This window comes from Balaenoptera ricei, chromosome 9 (assembly GCF_028023285.1).
Source record: "Balaenoptera ricei isolate mBalRic1 chromosome 9, mBalRic1.hap2, whole genome shotgun sequence".
NCBI classification, from domain to species: domain Eukaryota; kingdom Metazoa; phylum Chordata; class Mammalia; order Artiodactyla; family Balaenopteridae; genus Balaenoptera; species Balaenoptera ricei.
In genome coordinates this window covers 10618646-10640172 of record NC_082647.1, presented here as the reverse complement: position 1 = coordinate 10640172, position 21527 = coordinate 10618646, and the positions used below count along the sequence as shown (strand labels likewise).

At 35.3% G+C, this 21527-nt stretch overlaps 1 long non-coding RNA gene across 1 annotated transcript in view; it reads left to right on the top strand.

Annotated features, from left to right (window-relative positions):
• LOC132371711 (uncharacterized) overlaps window positions 1–21527 on the top strand; it is a 285405-nt gene that overhangs the window by 14587 nt on the left and 249291 nt on the right. The window contains exon 2 of the long non-coding RNA XR_009504934.1: window positions 2962–3029. This is a non-coding gene — a long non-coding RNA (uncharacterized LOC132371711). The remainder of the gene's footprint in view (window positions 1–2961; window positions 3030–21527) is intronic.

The window sequence follows — 21527 nt, the reverse complement described above, 5'->3', positions numbered from 1 at the left end:
ACACAGAAAGAAAAATATGGTATTGCTTATATGTGGAATCTAAAAAAACGGTACAAATGAACTTATTTACAAAACAGAAGTAGAATTTCAGATGTAGAAAATAAACTATGGTTACCAGGGGTAAGGAGGGGAGGGATAAATTGGAAGATTGGGATTGACATATATGCACTGCTATATATAAAAAAGATAACTAATAAAGACCTACTGTGTAGCATAGGGAACTCTACTCAATACTCTGGAATGACCTATATGGGAAAAGAATCTAAAAAAGCGTGTATATATGTATATGTATAACAGATTCACTTTGCTGTACACCTGAAACTAACACAACATTGTAAATCAACTATACTCCAATAAAAATTAAAAAAAAACAGATGGGTGAAATGTAAAACAACACCACCCTTCTCACTAAATTTTGTTTTGAAAAATAATTTTTGTTATTAAAATGTTACATTAAAATATAATGGATTTATATTGTTATTTTAAATGAATAAATAAATTTTTTTAAATGAAAAAAATTGTGAAGATAGAACAAAGAGTTCCCATATACTGCACACCGATTCTCCTAGTATTAACATGCTACATTAGTTTGATACACTTGTTACAATGAATGAACCATTATTGAAAAATTCTTAAATAAAGTCCATACTGTACTCATCAGATCTCTTAATTTTTTTTTTTTATAAATGTATTTATTTATTTATTTATTTATTTATTTATTTTTGGCTGTGTTGGGTCTTCGTTTCTGTGCGAGGGCTTTCTCCAGTTGCTGCGAGCGGGGGCCTCTCTTCATTGCAGTGCGCGGGCCTCTCACTGTCGTGGCCTCTCCCGTTGCGGAGCACAAGCTCCAGACGCGCAAGCTCAGTAGTTGTGGCTCAAGGGCTTAGTTGCTCCGCGGCATGTGGGATCTTCCCAGACCAGGGCTCGAACCCATGTCCTCTGCATTGGCAGGCAGATTCTCAACCACTGCGCCACCAGGGAAGCCCCTTAATTTTTATCTAACGTCCTTTTTCTGTTCCATGGATCACTTCCAGAATACCATATTAGATTTAGTCATCATGTCTCCATTGGCCCCTCTTGGTTTTGACCATTTCTTAGACTTTCCTTGTTTTTGATGACTTTGGCAGTTTTGAGGAGTCCTGGTCAGGTATTTTGTACAATGTCTCTCCATTGGGAATTGTCTGGTGTTTTTCTCATGATTGAACTGGGGAAAAAGATGACAGAGGTTAACCACATCATATCAAGAGCACAGAATATAGCGTGATTTATCACTGTGGATGTCGACCTTGATCACATTTGTCAGGTTTCCTCCACTGTAAAATTTCTCTTTTTCCCTACTGTATTCTTCGGAAAGAAATCACTCTGAGCAGTCCACACCCAAGGAGTGGGACGTATGCACAGAAATTATTTGGAATTTTTCTGCATAGTAGATTTGCCTATTCTCCTCTATTTGTTTATTTATTTAGTCCTCTACTTATATCATGGATATTCATGTTATACCTGGAGAAATAATCTAATAGTACTTTATTTTGTTGCTTGTTCAGTTGGCTACTATGTCCCTTAACAAATCTCAATCCTTGTGAGTTTTTTTTTTTTTTAAGCATTTTCTTGCTTTCTGCCACTATAATGCTCCAGGCTTATCTCATATATTTTTCACTCCAGTCCTAGAATTAGCCATTTCTCCAAGGATCGCTGGTTTATTTTCTTTCTTATTTTAAAAATTAGAAACCAAGGTCTGATCATAATCAACCATTTAAAAATATCTCTTGGATGGTTTTTCTTTCCTGGTAGTATTAGTTTCACCACCTTAGGTTGTGGTCCAACAGACAATATTTGTTAACTTTCATACTTTCTTGATGAAAGCTGCTAGAATAATATTTAAATGATACTTAAAAAAATTTCCACTGAGTGCTTCGATTGATAGATGTGATGCACATTGACTTTAACCAGTGCTAAACTCTTCAACGTTCATTCAAGAACTGGCTCAGTTCTTGGGTACGTGTTAAATATTATTTCCTTTCTAAACATCTAACCTATTCTCTAGTTAGGCTGACCTTTTTGCAGACTCACAAATGCCATATCTATTCCTGCTTCTGTGCTTTTGTTTATGCAGTTTCTGTAGTAGGATTTTCTCAGTTTTAGATTAAGTTCTAGACTCATCTCTACATACTAATTTCCAGATTTTGTTACAGTATCTTGAATATGCGTAGGCATCACCAGCTTGGAGGTACAAATGAGGGCACATTAATATATGTGCCCAACTAGAAATTAGTCAACTTATACTCCTACATGCCAGGGTGACAGCTCCACTTCTCAAGGTTCCCCCCGCCCCCCCATCCTCTAGACTCTTAAGAAGTCTTTTGAGCTATAACACTAACTTACTAACACAGTCAGTTTCTTGGGCTTCTTCCTAAGAAGTGTTTGAGCCTCTGACAGGCATTGCCTATGAAATGAATAATCGAGCACCTCAGCCCTTCAGAACTGACTCTTGTAGGATCTTGTCACGGTAGGGATGCTTGGGCTTTATGGTGCCATAGTGTCTATATTGTCTGAGATGAAAGATCTGATAGAGGAAAATTGAGAATAATTGAACATTCCTGTATTAGTCAAGGTCCAACCAGTAAGATATTTAATTAGGATCATTCAAGGCAGGCTTATTTACAATGAGTCTTATGACTGAGGTGTGGGCAGGACATTAGGGAGCCACAGTAGTGCAGGGACCTGGAATATCAGCAGTGGAGCTGCTACCACTCCTAGGGCCAAAGTGACAAGGGGATGGAGACAAAGTTATATCAAGTAGGCTGCCTTGAGTAGAGAAGGGGCTTTGGTAGAGAGATGACCAACATAAGAAAAGGAATCAGTGTAATACACGGTTTACAAGTTGATGATATGGACTAGAGACAGCAGAGAATGAAAATAACTAAAGAACCAATGTTCCCTCCCTTTCTCTGATCATTCTAGAAATCCTCATTGGCCGACCTCAATTGGAAACAAGAAGCATCGTTATCCTGTTGATGCAATCCATACAGGTAAGCCTCAGAGGCCCAGAACAGGATGGAGAATGATGGAGAGTGGTTGCTGAGTAGACTGTGAAAATATTTGGCACTGCCAACCTTGACTATTCACATCTGCCATATATTAAGCAATTAGGTACATTTCTTTTAATACTGACTGACAATTGTCATAATTAGCCACAAACCTCAGGGTGTCATAAAAGGCTAAATTTCATACTGATGCCCTTTGAATTCAAAAGAAAATTAAAATGTCACTTAATAAAAATAATAATGGCTTGTACTTTGTAATAGCACTTTATAATCTTAAGTACTTTTACATGTATGGTCTCATTCAGTAGATGTTTGTTAAACAATAAATAACATCCATTGGTCCCATAGTATATTCTGGATGCTATTGTGAAAGATTTAATTCCAAGAACTCCAGGAGGGAGTCTACTTTATAGACACAGAAAATGAGACACAGTGAGATTATCTAAGTTGCCAAGTAGTAGAGCCTAGAAATAAATAGCCTGCCCTCAAAATCATGACAAAATACTGGTGCTTTTGACATGCACAGTGAGAATGGAGAGTAAATGTGGATTGATAGTTATTTTGCATAAGAAAAAAAACTGAGGGTTGAAGAAGATAAGATGAAATGCTTTAGGTACTTTTGAGTAAAGAATTTAGCACTGGGAAATAGTCTTCTACTCTAAGTTCAGAGCCCTTTTCATTATTTCTCATTTGTAAGAAAGATTTCTTTGGTGGTCATGATGAATTCATGTTTCCAGATATTGTTAGAGCTAATGTAAAAAAAAATCAAATATAAGCAGCTAAACATAAAAAGATATATTCTAGTTTTTATTTAACAGACAAAAAATATGGAATTGAGTTCATTTCATTTAGATATCCTTCAGTAGCTCTCCTGGCAATGCTTCCAAATTTCCTGTGGTGAGTGGCCTGATGTCATATCACTTTTATATCATAGAGTATACAGACTTCTTCCTGCTTTCCTTGGAGAATGAGAGATGGTACTACCATGTAACACAGCTGTGTAGAGCTGCAGAATCTATGATATTCTGATGCCCTATACATTGTTTATGAATATTCCAATTAAACAAACTATTTCAACCATTTTCATAAGACCTGTTTGTGATCCAAAGTTTCTTACCTTCAGCATGAACATGGAAGAGCTTGAGTTGATATTTGGTACATATGTTCTTTACTTATTAATATTCTCTGTTGTCTCTATCCCAATGTCCTTAAGATTCATATTCCTTAATATGCCTGTATATCTTGAGATCTTACAATCTCTGTATTTAAAAAAAATTCATTTGATTCAACATATCGCATTTTTATTTTTTAAAGCCAACCCATCTTGATTTCTTTCTTTGAATTATTATGTACTTCAAAAATTGGTCTGGTCTCACCTTGTACTGAAAATGAGTATTTACTCTTTAGGATAAAAATCAAAAGGGGGAAGGGGCAACATAGGGGTAGGGGAATAAGAGGTACAAAATATTGGGTATAAAATAAGCTACAAGGATATATTGCACAACACAGGGAATATAGCCAGATTTTATAGTAACTATAAACGGAGTATAACCTTTAACATTATGAGTCACTCTATTGTATACCTGTAACTTATATAATATTGTAGAGAGACTATACTTCAATTAAAAAATCAAAGTCCTTAGTACAAACCAGTAGACATTACCTAACGCTATCATGCCCTCTGTTACTGCTCCCCACTGTACTCTACCTAGACTGGCCTTCCCTCAGCAACCCACATACATCAAATCTCCTTTTCATCCCAGGGCTTTTGTACATCCTCTTTCCTATGCTTGAACTGCTCTTAGTATCTCTCATTGCTTGGCTAATTCTCCCTTCATATTTCAGATTATGCATTAATATTAGTTTCTAGAGATCATGTCCATGAACTCCCAGTTTTAATATTGAAATATTTCTTTAAAACACCACAATTTATATTTGGCAATTCAGCCTCTCCATTTATATTAATTTATGAATCTGTGTAAACTTTTATTTTCATCATCTATTGCTCCCATGGACAGTAAGCCCCATGAAATCAGGGATCATATTTCCTCTGTTCAGCACTTTATAGGTGATATAAAGCATAAGGATCAGAACATAGGAGGCACTCAATGAATAGTGGCTGGGTGACTGAATGACTTTTGCTTGTCAACTAGAATTCAATATTATCTGTGGTAGGAATAGTACTTGGAGTCCCTGTAATATCTAAAGATTTTGACTTAATCAATCTTCAGCCCATGTCCTTTTCTGTCTCTCTTCCTTTCCCCCAAATCTTATCTACTCTCTGCCTTGGTTGATCTGTTATATGAGTGCTTTCTTGGACTACATTCAGCTTCTCACCTCTCTTCTGCCATTTTAATCTGCCCTAGAATTACACACTTAGTTTATCTTCTTTCCTTTCTGATTTTACAATTTATTTATTATTCAAATCTCTCAGGGATTCATGTTATTTCCCCAGATCTGCCTTTTGAACATGCATGTTTCCTTCCTCCCTCCCTCCCTCTCTTCCTTCTTTTCATCCTTTTTTCTGCTTTTGTTTAAATTCTGAGACTTTGTACCTATCATTACCCTCCCATTGCCCCCACCCCTGACACATTCGCTTAACAAGCAAGGCTACTCTTTCATAATTACATCTTGGAAGCATTCACTTTTAATTAGAATGGCTATGCATTCATACCCACAATGTCTGAATTGCCTCCCCCCTAATAGGCAGCCTCCCATTCACAAATGCAAGCACAAGTGTCCTATTCTCTTCTGTGAATAGAAGACTTAGGGAATTTCTCCAGGATCTGTATTTTATTCACTTTTCTAAAACTAATTGTTCCATGTTGCCTGGCTTCTGTGATAGCCTCTTTATTTTGTGTCTAGACTTTGCCTATCTCTCTCCCTTCGGAGCTGACTCTTTTATTTTAGTCTTCTCTTACCTTCCGTCCCCAAATCTTTGATTAACCAAGTTCCTCCTGTAATACGCAGTCCTTGTTCTCTAAACCTTAGCCACATCAGAGCCCTGGATTAGAGCCCCAGGTCTCCTGCCCAAGATGAGTTCACACCCACAACAGGACAGTCTTTCTTCTCTAACATTGTGTATAAGAAGTCAACAAAAGCACATAGATAAAAAGAATGAAAGTTGTGAGGAACTGGTTGAAATGGAAAAGCAAAATGTAGGTTCTGCATGAAATGGATCCTATCCTACAATTTCTGAATATTATAATTAGGTTTTATAAATTTTTTCCAATTTAACTGTGTGACAATCTTAAAAATATGTGAAATCATCCTCTTAAGTGAGAATATGTCTATATAACTTCTGCAAAATATATATTAATTCCTGCTGTAAAACATATTCTATAAAAGGTTTATAGATTTAAAGGACTCACCCCAGAGATGGGTCATTTTTTGAGATTAACAGCCTTGCCTAGAACATGGGTACAAGCGGAGGCCACATACCATAGGTGTAAATATTTTTAAAATCGAAATAAAGCCAGAAAACTATTTTCTTGCCTAGACAAAAGTCTTCCATAATGGACTGAAAGGCCCTGTTTGAATTTAAAATTCTTGGCGTCTTATAATGACTTGCAGGATTATGGTGGTCTCAGTCCTCTGGCTCTTCTGTCTTTTCTTCCTATCTTTGCTGGGCCCCACACTGTGAGAGACCTCGTGCACACGTGTGGACACAAAGCCCACATGCCCGAGCTCTTTACACACCTCTGCATATGGTGGCTCCTTGGACCTAGGGATAAGTACATCTGTGACATGGCCTCTCTCAGGAGAATAGACCTTGGGAAGAAGTCTGCACATGTCCTGTATGTAGCTTTGGGATATTTGGGCAGTGGTCTCTGGCTCTAGGAGTCTGAATTATAATCTAGAAAGGTACTGGGCAACTTGAAGTGGGAACATCACTTTGATTTATAAACTCTTCCTGTTTATTGGAAGAGATATAGCCAGTAGAGGTTTCAAGAATCAGGGCAGGAAACTTTCTTCCTGGGTTGAAGGGTGGATTGGTCTTTAGGACTTATTAAGAACTTCTGCTTTGCAAATAAACCAAGAAATTTATTTTTCTTCATCTAGAATAAGAATTCAGTGGAAGACCTTGGATTGGGTATGACTGTTTAAAAGATAAAAAGACCATTGTGTTTTCATTTCATAAAGGCCTCTAGAAACCTTGTGTCCATCATCAAAAATCAAATGACGTATAGTGAAATTAGACAAAGCTGAGTGCCAGTAAAAATGTAGAGTAAGATTGGCCCTGAATGCAGACTAAATTTCCTTAAGGCTTAGGGACAGAAATTCTTCAGGAAGGGTGTAGGAAATTTAGTCTTAATATAAAATAACCTGAGATATAAGGCAGAACTTTAGGACTACTTAATAAGAGTCTTCATCCTTATTAGGTCTACATTCAGAGAAATTTGATAGGGCCAGAGAACTGAAAAATACAGTGAAACTCAGGACTAGAGGTGATATTTAAGTCACATTTAGAAAGAGCAGGAAGTAGCTTGGGTGAGATTGAGAGTCTCAGTAGATTTCACAACAGAACCCATAGAAGTCACCTCATATTAGAATTTGCTCAGACGGAATTAGGAAAGAAATTGGTAGTCATTGGAGGGTATCCGAGTCCCTAAAAAATTATGCTAACCCTAAGATATTAGGAAATCTGTTACTAGATTTCTGTTACAAATTTAGAAATCTTCCTTATAACTATTCATTCATTTCTGTATTATTTAAATTTCTTAGTAGAGTTCTTACATCACCCAAAGTTCTTTGTTTAAAGCACCAAAATTTGACTTAGGGAAACTTTAACATAAACTTAATTTACTGAAAAAAAATTGTATAGCTTACAGAAAAATTGGAAAGGATGAAGAACATGGGTAGGAATTAATCAAGGCTAGAGGCATCTGGGAGGAATATTTTTGTCTCCCTCTTTGAGATATTTGCTCCAGATTCAGTCCCAGGTGGGATAGTATCATTAGCTGATCTGAGGTCTCATGCCCACCTGCTAACAACCTGAGGGGAAAGAAAACACAAGCTGTAGACATTTTAGCTTCTTTACAATGAGATGAATCTTGCTTCTCCTAAGATTCATATATTCGGATGCTGAGTAAATAACTTGATAATGACCACCATTGCTTTGAAAAGAATACATCTGTTCGGCTGCCCGAGGAGAAAAAAATAAAGTTATAGGGTATGTTTATACTTGGGCATAGAAAGATATCAGAGTTTCCTGAGAGTAAAAATACAGTCTTATCAGACTCTATGACAACAAGAAATTCAGAAGAAATTAGGGGAAAGAGCAGTTAGTGAGGTCGAACCTTAGAGTGGATATATAGTCACAATTGCTGTTCCCTTTACGTTGTGTGCCTTGAAGGGTTAACTCACCATGCTGGGTTGTCAAACCCTGCACATTCCAAAGATCTTCAGGGCTCGCCCTTGGCTGGCCCCTGGGAGATATCCTTTGAGCCACTGGATTATCCTGCCTGGTAAGAATATCTTTGTATACCTGAAACGTTGGTCCCCACCAGACAGATTATGCTGACATGATTTATGGTAAATGCCAATTTTTGCACGAATTCCTGGGGCCTTGAGCCATGTTATATCAGTTTGACCTCTGGGAGGCTCACATCTGAGTAGTTGAGGTTAGTCACATAGGTGCTGCACACCTAGGTTACTAACTCTCAAATAAAGTCCCTAGACACCAAGGCTCAGGTGAACTTTCCTGGCTGGCAACACTTCACATATATTGTCATATGTTGTTGGGAGAATTGAATACCAACTGTGTAACTCCACTGGGAGAAGACAACGGAACTCATGCCTGGTTTCTTCTGGTCTTGCCCTATACACTTTTTTTTTTTCTTTCCTGAATGTAATCTATATACTCTTGCTGTAATAAACTGTAACCATGAGTATAACAGCTCTTCTAGGTCATGTAAATCCTTTCAGTGAATCATCAAACAGGATTTAAGTTAGGATTTCCAAAAGATCTTGAGTTAAAAAGTAGAAGTCATTTTCTCTACTTATTAAACTTTTTCTTTGGAACTGCTATCATAATGCATTGCCTGTGATTATGTTCTGTTTTTATTTAAGGATAAATGTAATGCCCTTTGGATAGAAGGCTAAAAACAATAAAATGGAGAGTGAATACATGACCAAATGCTTACATAAACACTGTGTAATAACGTGAGGACCAAGATAAATAAGAAACAAAGAGATCTGGAAGTTTACATTATTCATACAAAGCAAAGCAACAATACAATACTTTACATCATTCCTTTCTTAGAACGGAGTTTACTGTACACTATTTTTGCATAAATTGTTTTTGTTAACTCACCCTTTTGTTACCTTCTGTATATGTCCCTTTATTTCTTTATGAGATTGAATTGGCAAGATGTGAGTTACAGTGACAAAACAAACATGATAAATTTCTGCTGCCCAAGTGAAATTTGTTCAGTGTGGAGTTCTTTTTCTATTTTGAATCCTAATGTTATGCTCAAGCAGCCCTTTCCATCCATCAGATAGTATGCTGCCATCTGGAGAAGTGCCACAGTACCAAGATTTATGTGTTACTATTTAAGGAATTTAGGTTTGGCAACTTCGTGCTGTTCATTTGGCCAAACAATAATATGCTAATTAACCTGCTTGACCTAAATTATACAGCACTTGAGGATGTGCAGCCAACCCAATTGCTCACTTGGCTGAACATTCCCGACCCTACAGTTTTGCATATAAGGAGCTTTACATCATAAAACAAATAGTTATTGGACTGCTCCACTTCATCATCTGAAAGGGAATTAATTATCTTCAGTTTACTAAAGGAAATTTATATTTCATTTGGTTTGTTATGATTATACCAGTATTTCACAATTAATGTGCATCAGCAAGGACCAAACATTTACTTTCTTTCCCAGGACAATTTGTATTTTTTAGTTGTTTGAAACACTGATAAGGAAGTGTAGATATTCATATTTATTTTAGCTTGAGCTTAGGACATGGACTTCAAGATCCATGTGTAGGTTTCAGAGAACATGAATGCCCAGAGCTATATGCAAACTTTTATATTCACGTCTTTAAAGTATTTTACTGGAAAAGGTTTTCTTAAGATTCTCAAAATGGATTCTTGACACCCCAAATAAAATTTAAAAATAATCATTAGATATTCAAGACTAACGATCCTTTTTAAAATAGCTCCTTTCTGTGAGCCCATATAGCTTGTTTTCTTATGATTATCTACCATGTAATGCTGAAAAACTATTGCAGACTCTCTCACTGCCTCTACTCCCTGCCAATCTGCCACCTCAGCAGAATCCAAATAAATGAAACTGTCCCATAATCAGAAACAGATTAAAATAGTACAGATAGAAGAAAATTATTGCAAGGAAGTTCTTAAAGGGTTAAATTTTCTAGCACAGGTTAAAACAGTACTGAAATTGCCCAGATTCCACAGCCTAAAATCTCTTGATATCTTGACAACAGAAGAACAGGAAAAGAACTTAGACAAAGGAAAGCATTCAGCAGAGAAAAGAAAAGTTAAGAGAGGGAAAAAGAAAAATGGCAAATAAAATACAAGGTAGAAAACTTTACAGGGGACTTAAAAAAATGTGTAAATACTGCACGTATATAATATATAGAAGTAGCCCAAAAAACTAGGTGTATTGTCCTGTAAATCAGTGCTTCTCAAACTTCATAGGGCATAGACATCATCTTGAGACTCTTCTTAAAATGCAGATTCTGACTCTATAGTTCTGGGTTGGAACCTACCTTTCTGCATCTTTAGCAAGCTTCCAGGTGGTACTTCAGACCATACTTTAATTAGTAAGCTGTAAACTAAGATCAAAATCTAACTGCCTGAATTCCGTAACATCTGCAAGGTAAAATCAAAGCTGAGAAATTTTTAAAAACCTGTGCTAATAGCAAAAGAAAATTATGTTTGCATGTCTTATGAGAAAGCAAGAACAACTAAGTTTAGTAGAAGAATGCAGTATTATCTCGTCAATGATAATAAGCATCATGTGAAGATGCTTTCTGCCTTTGCTAGTACAGTATCAGGTAACGATGATAAACATCTTAATTCAGTGTGAATGAATTAGTGCATATGGGAAATGTTATTTAAATATTTTCCAATAACATGATCAGGTAAATGTACAAATGCTTGGCCTAATGCTTACTTTAAAAAGCATAATAATAATAATAACAGAAAAAAAGCAATTTACCAAGCAGTATAGTTGGCTTTAAAGTTCTGTCCCATCTTCCCAGTACTTCTGCTCTTTTTCATATAACTATTTTTATTAATTTGTATTCATACATAGATACCTGACTCAAATATAAATAGAGAAATGTGTATTTTTATTATTTTCTCATAAAAGGCTGCATACTATGCATACTCTTCTAGGCTTTGCTTTCTTCATATATACCACATCATGAACATCTTTGCATATCAGTATGTGAGATAGGATGTTCTCATTCTTTTTTATAGTGAGATAGTACAATGGTTTATTTAACCAGTGTCCTGTTTACAGACTTTTGTGTTTTTTCCTACAATTAATAACAACGTCATACCCAAGATATTTTGTACGTGTGGAAGGATACTGTAGGAAAACTCCCCAGAAGTGGGGTTGTTGAGTCAAAAAGTACATTCGTTTGTAATTTTGATAAATACTGTCAAATTGTTCTTCATAGAGGTTGGTAGCCACGTAACTAGTAGTATGTTTCGCCAAAGCTTTACCAACAGAGGATGTTAATGCTTTATTGGATTTTTGTTAAACTTATAAGTGAAAAAAATATAAACCTGTGTAGTTTAAATTAGCATTTCTCTTGTTATGAATTAAATTCACCAACTTTTTATGTGATAAAGAATCACTTCATCTTTGGGGGAAATATTTGTTCATGTTTTTTATTCATATTTCTATTGTGTTATTGACATTTTGTGATCACCTCGGTATTTTATCTTTTGTTTTTGGTGTTTCTGCCATTGTAAGTAGAATCTTTTCTTCCACTGTATCTTCTAAACAGTTATATATTTGTGTATATATGAGAGTATATGCTGATTTTAGTTTATTAATCTGGTACTCAGTCATGAAACTGAATCCTTGTGTTTTTTTATAGTTTTGACTCAAAATAGAGTTTAGCAAGCTTACTGAAAACCAGAATCATATAGGATATATACATATGTATGTTTATATATATGTTATATGTGTGTATATATGCGTGCACTATATATATAGGCATACTCTCTCTCTCTCTATATATATATATATACATATATAACTATTTTTTAGATTCTACATACAAGTTATATGATATTTGTCTTTCTCTGATTTACTTCACTTAGTATGATAATCTCTAGGTCCATCCATGTTGCTGCAAATGGCATTATTTCATTCTTTTTAATGGCTGAGTAATATTTCATTGTATATATGTACCACATCTTCATTTATTCATTTAAAGAAGGTTTATTTGGAAATCACAAATTTAGCAATAAATATTTGTTCCAAATAGAAAAGAAATCTGTGCAGAATTGGACCATTATATTTAATAAAGGAACTTTATAGAGGTACAGTATAGATAATGTTCAAATTTAACATTATAATTAATGTCTGTGTTGTTTACTTGTTTATTTACAACAGAAAAGAAAATCACTGTTTATCATAATGTACAGATATTCATATTCTTATATCCTTTCTCTCTTTTTCCTCTCTTACATCAAAGAAAACTAGGGATAATCTTCACATCTTGGAGTTTAGGTCAGGCCCTAGGCAGAAAAGCAAAATTATTTGAATAAATAACAGGTGTCACCAGAAGTCATCATGGAAACACAAGAATAAATGTTTCTGTAGAAACTCTACGCTTCCCTATTCATATTTATGATGGTATCTATTTATGATACTATTATTATTTGCTTTTTATCATACATAACAAAATCTGAAGCTAGAAGAGTTAGGACCACAAATGTGTCCAAAATGTAATGTAAGACGTATCTATCCATCTAATCATCAACCATCTATCCATGCATTCATTCAGCAAATATTTAGTGATTCCCGTTTTTACTAGTCACCACTCTGTATCCCAGGGATACAGTAGTAAATAAGAGAGATAAAACATCTAAGCCCTGAAAATTTTGATATTCATGGGAATAATTTAAAAGTAAAATCAAATATAATTCAATTATATGGTTTCACATGGGGCTAAGAGCTCAGAATTAATGTTATAATTTTGGATATGTTAAATGTGTACTGTTAAGCCATTTTACCTTTCTTTTTCTTCCCAACATCTTCTGACCTATTTAACCTAATTACCTTCTTAAATATCTATCTACTTTACAAAACCAGGACTTCTGGAAATATCATTTTCTTTCCTGTTTCACACAAACCCCTAATGCTGTATGTTAATATTTCTTCACCTTATTTTCTAAAATAATGTTTCTTTTTTGGATCATTTTTAACTGGAATGTGTAAATTTATTTGTTTGAATGTCTAAGTTTCTTTGTTTGTGATGGGTGGGAGTGTGGGGGCCCCAGGGATAATGACTGCCATCGAGGCCAGTTCTTCACATCATTTGTTGTTTCTCTAAGAAATGTCCTTAGATTCAGCCTTGGGGTGAAGGGGAGCAGAATATGTCACCCCACAATGTGTCACTTTGGCCTGTGGATTATTTTGAGCCCAAGGCAATCAAGATCCAGCAGACTCAAGAAAAACTTTTACCTCTCCCTTAACTGCCTGAAAGAATTTAGACAGGGGGCCGGGCCGGGAAAGAGAACTGTTACCAGAGATCACTTTTTATCTGAAACACTCACCTGCATGGCAGAGCAGACATCTGATTACCTAACATCTGTCCCTCTTGTCTTCCTGTGAATTGCCCTCACCCTCTGTGAAGCCCCAGGCCTCTGTCTCATTTCTTAGCCTGGGATGGCATGTAAGCCTCATTTGTTTGACCGCCTTAGGGCCTCATACTTTTATTGGGCTCCCATACACACACAATTAAATTTGTTTTTCTCCTGTTAATTTGTCTTGTGTCAACTTAATTACTAGACCAGCCAAAGAACCTAGAAGGGTAGAAGAAAAATTTGATTCTCCCCTACAGGGTATACAATTCTTCTTCATTATCCCTGGGGCCACCACACTCCCACCCATCACAAACAAACAAACTTAGACATTCAAACAAATAAGTTTACACATTCCAGTTAAAAATGATCCAAAAAAGAAACATTATTTTAGAAAATAAGGTGAATAAATATTAACATACAGTATTAAGGGTTGTGTGAAACAGGAAAGAAAATGATATTTTCAACAAAAAGTGCTGGTTTTGTAAAGTAGATAGATATTTAAGAAGGTAATTAGGTTAAATAGGTCAGAAAATGTTGAGAAGAAAAAGAAAGGTAAAATGGCTTAACAGTACACATTTAACATATCCAAAATTGTAATATTAATTCTGAGCTCTTAGCCCCATGTGAAACCATATAATTGAATTATGTTTGATTTTATTTTACTTTTAAATTATTCCCATGAATAATTTTTAAAAAATAAAATAAAATTGCTTTAAATATAAAAAAAATAATAAAGTACAGCTTTGCATTAAGTGTTAGAAGACTGTGCATAGATTAAGTATAATAACCCAGGATGCTTTGTAGAAATTTGCAATATCTTAGAATTTGTTTATATTACTTTATATATTATTAAAGTATCCAAACTCACAGAATGAAGAAAAGGATACATTATCCTCCCATCTGCATTATCTGACTGGCTTATGAAATCCTTATGATATACATACAAAAGGAGGTATGGATCTAATGACAAACTAGGCTAATAACTCTTATTCTTGAGGTGATAATCTAAATGGAAAGCATAACACCATAAAATTTGCTTTCCTTTTGAAGAAGGACCTATTTTGATCAGGTGTGTCATGACAATTAAACTACTGACCATTGACTAGCTCAAATCCTATGCTTGGTGTTGATAAATATAGGGCATTTTATTGTAAACTCTTTATATATATATATATATATATATATATATATATATATATATATATATATATATACTCTTTATATATGACCAGGAGTCATATTTTACTTCCATATTCTGCAAGGATGCTTTATGGTTGAATTGAATTTGGATGATTGAAAAAAATGGATGAGTTCTCTTAATAGCTTGAATTTTTTTACAATCATAAGAAATCAAACAGATTGTTAGAAAGTTACCTTTAATTTATATCTAGTGTTTACTCAGTAAATAATTGAATAATGATAAAGCATCTCTTGTGTTTCCTTAGCCATAAGAAAATAAACCCATAAAGGAAACTTCCACTGGGGATCAACCTTTTAGTACTCATCATTAAGTAAAGTGAAGTATGCTCAGAAAGGAAAACAAAGTAAGAAAAAAAGAAATAGCTTATTTATATTGATAAATGTTTTTACCTCACTAATTTCTGAAGGCCTATTAAATGAAATATTGGAATATTCTCTCACAGGAACACGTATAGACACACAAATAAATACTGCTTTGCTGTTGTTTAAGGCATTAACATATACGCCAAAGATCTGAACTCTTGTTTGAATTTTGCAGGTTTACCCTTGGGACATAAGGCTTTATCTCAATGATGAAGTATAAGAACACCCTAGATTTACAAGGGTTACTTTTAAAATAGGGTTTAAATATGGACAGATAACATATTTTTCTCCAGCATCATGCATTGAACTTCCAAGGGGAATAACTATTTTAAGTAATTCCCAACAATATCATTTACTGGCACCCTGTCATCCTTCTCTATTACTGAAGACAAATCATTTCCAGTTGTGTCTAATAAGAGAGAGTTACCCATCCATAATAGTTACAAAGTCTATTGATATCATGATATTTTATCTTCATTACTGATAAACAGACCCGCCGCTAACTGAGCAAGGCCTCCTCTGACCACAAAGGTTAACTTGTTTTTCTTGGAATAGAGTTAATGAGCCTATGAACCCATGATTCATATTTGTTATGGGCAGAGATTGAGAGAGGCTGGCCACTGGCTAACCATAGTAAGAGAGACAACTATTCCATGAAGGCCAAGTTCACAGCTCCCTTCTGGAGGCAGTGAGGTCATCTTAACACTGGTAATGTAATTGTGGGAGGAATATTTTCCTGGCCTTCTCCTTTCAAGGTGGTTGATACAGCCAGGATTCTCAGAAGGATTCCCAAGCCATAGAATACATCCTAAAAAAAGTAATTTTTCAAAACCTTTAGAGAATTAAGAATCTCTGAAAACATATCAAGCCATATACATTTATTATATGATAACTATCAACATTTAGTAATGTTTTCTGTATGTCTGAAAACCAGTATTTATATCTTTTTGGTGAGCATCTCTGTATGATTTACTGATTTATTATTTTTTTCATATTATTCAATTAACTGGTATCTCAATGTCTTTTTGCTACTTCTAATAATGAAAGTCACCCTTGCTTTGGTAATAACAAAGGGATAACTCGGAAGCATGCCTTCTTGATTCTGGGAAAGTACTTTGCTTTTCATGACTGAACTTTGTGTTTTTGCAGTTTTAATCTGGTTTTCCAGGCCTATTCTTTTTTTTTTTTTGATACTTGAAATGATGAATGCCAGGAAAAAAAGATGAGCTATATGACCATAAGCATAAACTGTAAAATCCTTAAATTGCTTTTAAATTATCATGTCTTGGACTGCATATCTGATCCAGCACCCAGCAGTCAAGAACCGTTGATTATAAGCATTATTGGTATGGCAGGCATGTCTTTATCAGGAGTAAGGCATTCTGGAAATACAGCTCCAGGTCAATTGTCAGAATATATAGAAATCAATATTGGTCTCCCGAGGAAGAAGAAATATATTGCTTCTTGAAGCTACTAAGTTTCCATGCACATACTTGACTACATATGGCACAGATCAGAATCCTTATCATTACTGGGTTTTTTTTCCTTCAACTATTAAGCAGCTATGAAGGTGTTTGCAGCTATTCATCTAGCAGGCTTTCTGCCATTGGTCTCATACTGTGAAAATAACTACCAGTTCTTCTGGACATGAAAACTCATGGCAGAAAACCTTTGTTATCAATATTATTTGTGAAACTAGGAATTTGAGTAGCCATCAGGACTATTCTTAATGGTATATATTAGGACAATGGTAAATATTACCGTACATCTTTCTAACCATAAAATCATTTTTTCCCATATTTCTTCAAGAATTATGAATTTTACAACTCTAAGACTTAGTCTAAGCCACTCAACTGTATTTGGATACCGAATGAGATTTGATTGACCTTAGTATTTAATTATTCTTGAAAATACTTCCTTGTAAGAGAATTTTTTTGCAAATGTCTGGTATATATCTATGTGTATAGTACAGGAGGAAGGACTATTTTCATGCTTAACCTTCTTTAGAAACATTTAATTACAGGACTTGGGATACTGGGATGCTTGAGAAAAGGATGGGAAATGGATATTGGGAAATACATAAAATAGTAGTTCTGGTAAAACATTCTTCAATACCATTTGGTGTTTGGCTTATTTGATGAAGATAATTCTTATTGAATTGAATGTTCACATATAAGGCTTTATAAGATACTTTCTAACCATCAAAAATGGTTAAACCCATTTAAATTATTTTTTCTGCAGCTTGAATTTGAATGTTTCATTGCTTTATGAGGAAAACTAATGTTAAAAATTTCCATTTCTTTACATGTAATATATAAACCCATTTGAGATAAACTCAAAGATAAAAGATTTTGCTGTAACCTATTCAAAGCTTGTCAGATTTAGTATAAGAGGTTGTGCTAAAATAGAAACTTATTTTAATTGTTTCACTTTTCACATATACATATCCTGTCTTCTCAATAAGATTTAAATTCTGGATAGTGGGGCTTATGAATTACCTAATGCATCTACAAGTCAGTTAGGTACTGAGTAAATACACGTTGATGGTTGTTTTAGAGGCTGTTGAGGTCCCACCCAGATCTCCTTGACTAGGTTGACTTAGGTGCTACTGATGTTTGTTGCAAATGACTCTCTGTTGCACCGTGTTTGGAGGATTGTCTTGGGCTGTTGGGAGTTGCCTTGCCTGATGAACCCCAGGGAGGCTTTGTACTCCCTCCCTGGGGATATAACAGTTTAGCCTCCTTGCTTTGGGCAGTACAACTGTGGTGCAACTTCTGCTCCAGAGCTCCCTGTGGGATCAAGCTGATCTTGACATCTCCTAAAACCACCTCTTTTTCCTAGCTTCTTCCCCCAAGTATGCTGCTTCTCTCATTCACTTACAGAATTCCTTTGAGATGAACTTGAAGTCATTATAACTCTGTATTCTCTAGCACAAATGAGAGTAATTTTTGAATATGGATTTAAAGAAAGAACTCAGCATGAAGACACAAGGCATCTAGTGATGGAAACATGGACCTAAGAGGTGGTGAAGGTTAAAATTAGTATGTAGGGTCTTAGCCATTCTGAGGTTAGTGTTATTTTTGCTTTTGCAATTATCTATGTAACCCTCTCTTTTCTTACTGTGTAATAATAATAATTAAGATGTAAGTGGAATGTACTCATGCTTATTGTTCCCAGAGGTGGCCACATAAATAACTTTGGTGTTTTTCTGTTGGTTGGAACCCAGAATGGTAAAGTGCCTGTCATTTTCCGAAGAGTGCATATTCTGCTTTTTCCCAGAAGATGCTGCCTGGGCAGGTGGGGATTGTCTGGAATGTGGCAGATTGTGTCTTTAAAGGAGACCACTTCGAAAACTACATTAACACGTTCAAGCCTGTAGGATATTATTTAGTTTAATTTAGGGCTAGTCTTAGCCACCTCCAAACTGGTGAATTACTCTAAATGATACAGTAGAGCCTTGAATGGGTTAGTGCAACTTGCAAACATGCCACATGAACGAAAGAGCAGCTGACACCCAGGAAGAGTCCAGTGCAGTGCGTGGGGCTGGCAAGATCCAGGACAGGACAGCTCTGGTTGGCCTTTTCTGAGCGGAGAGTGATCTGGGCCAGCCTCACTTCCAAAATCCTCCCTCCTTTGTGCTGTGGAGGTGTGTTTTACTGAATGATAATCTAGGAGTCTGAAGGAGTTGATGGAGTTTCCATTTATTTAGAAATAGATGAGACTTTGGCATGGTTTGATCTGTGATCTAAAAAGGGAGATTAATTATTTTTAGTCTTTAAACAAAATCCAGGGTATTCTGAATCTTATAGCATAGCATTTGGATAAGTTCTCTAGGGCTGCCATAACACAGTACCACAAATTGAATGGCTTACGCAATAGAGATGTATTGTCTCACAGTTCTGGAGGCCAGCAGTCTGAGATCAAGTTGTCAGCAGGGTTAACTCCTTCTGAGGGCTGTTAGGAAAGTCCATTCCATGCCTCTCCCTTACTTCTGTTCTTTTGCTGGCAATCTTTGGTGTTCCTTGGCTTGTAGAAGCATCACCCCTACCTTTGCCTTCATGGTCACATGGTGTTCTTCCTGTGCATATCTATCTCCAAATTTCCCCTTTTTTATGGTTACCAGTATTTTTGGACTAGAGCCTACCCTAAATATTTCACTGTGATCTGATGACCTCTGTAAAGACCCTATCTCCAAATAAGGTCACATTCTGAGGTACTGGGGGTTAGGAATTCAGCATTTGAATTTTGTGGGGATACAGTTCAACCCATAAAAGCATTATCAGAAAATGCTTTTGTGTTGGTGGATATTACGGTTTGAAGTCACAAGACTTCAAAGAAAAGCCATATTTAAGGATACATCTGACATAACAGATGAAATACCAGTATACTGAAAAACAATTCATTGTTAAGAGAAATTAAATAAGATCTAAATAAATAGATAACAGTTATCCCATATTCATAGATCAGATGACTTAATGTTGCTAAAATGTCATTTTCCCTCAAACTGGTAGATTTAATGCAATTCCAATTTTAAAGGAATCAAAATCTCAGCATGTTCTTTTGTGGAAATTGAGGAGCAATTTAGGTATTTATGCTTAGGTGTTAAAGAATTAAGTTGATCTAGCACATTATTATTATTGTTGGTTCATGAAAGGACCCTTTCATTTTATTTTATTTTGCTTTATTTTATATATTACTACTTACCTTCAGCCCTCAATTCAGTTACCATCCTGTTATTTGTTTATTTTTTGCATGCAATTAGTGATATTTTATTATTCACAATATTTTTAGTAAGTAGACTTAATGATAAGGAAAATCATTTCTGCGATTGTATGTGAGTGTGTGGATGTATATATCCATGACTCTGCAAAGTCCTCTAATATTTTCCTTCCTTTTCTTTTTCTTTTTACATTTTGTGTAGCCGGGGCCATGATTTTCCTGTGATGAGTTTTTAGTCAAATATAGATATTTGGGCTCTTTGGTAGTGAGCACGATACAGTGGAAAGATTTCTTACTTGAGAATCAGAGAGCTGGGTTCTAATTCTGGATATGCCAGTAGTCTAACTCTGAGTATTTGAGCAAAGTAGTTTCTCATTTCAGACCTATTTCCTCATTCATCCTCTAAACTGCTTGGCCAAAAAAAATCTATAACACAGTAGTTTCCAGAATAATTCTAAAAACAATCGAGATCAAGGAAAAAGTATAGACCTGAGTAGGATTGCCAGATTATAAAATTCTGCTATAACTGAAAATATATATTTCAAAAAGTTATGCCCTCTACCAAGGGTTCATCTTCTACATCTTCAGTTCCAATTTGGATTCATCTATATCCATCCATTCAGCAGCCTAGCCAACGTTTACAACTATGGGTTCTAAAGGTCCTAACACAGAACCTGCCCCAAACTAAATTCAACTTCTTCACCTGTGAGGTAGTTCCTCCTACTGTATCCCTGTTTGATTAATAATATCAGCATTCTGCTTCTCAAGTTTGAGATGTTCAAGTCTTTGGCTTTTCTTTTCCATCTTTTGTAAAGTTCAACCAGTCATAAAATCCTCTTAATTTGAAATAAAATACATCCCTCATCACCTCTCTTTATCCATCCTCACTGTCACTGCCTTAACATCTTCCCCAAATATTGTTCACCTTCATTTTTGTTTCAACTTCCCAATTGTTCCTGATACTCTCACTTACCTCTCCTCAAGTGCCTTTTCTAATGTTATCCTCCTGAAGATGGAATATGATCGAGGTAGTCATATGCCTACATTTTCCACTGACTAAACAGTAAGAATTAACATCCAAAATTTGCAGTTTGGTGGATTAGACTTTTCAGAGTATTTCCTTCATTTATTTTTCAAGTCTCAATTCCCAGTTTCTGACTGACACCGTATACCTTACCGAATATATTTTAAAAATTTTCTGAACATATCATAGTGGATGGACTCTTGCCAGCCTGTGTCTTGTTTATTCTTCTGGGAAAGTCTTTCTTCTTCTTTGCCTGCTAAATTCAATGAACACAGATAAACATTACCTCACTCAATAAACCTTCACAAAATCTCTCCAGGATCAGTCATTCCCTCCTTTATTCCCTACCTGCATTTAGCACTGTGATATTCTG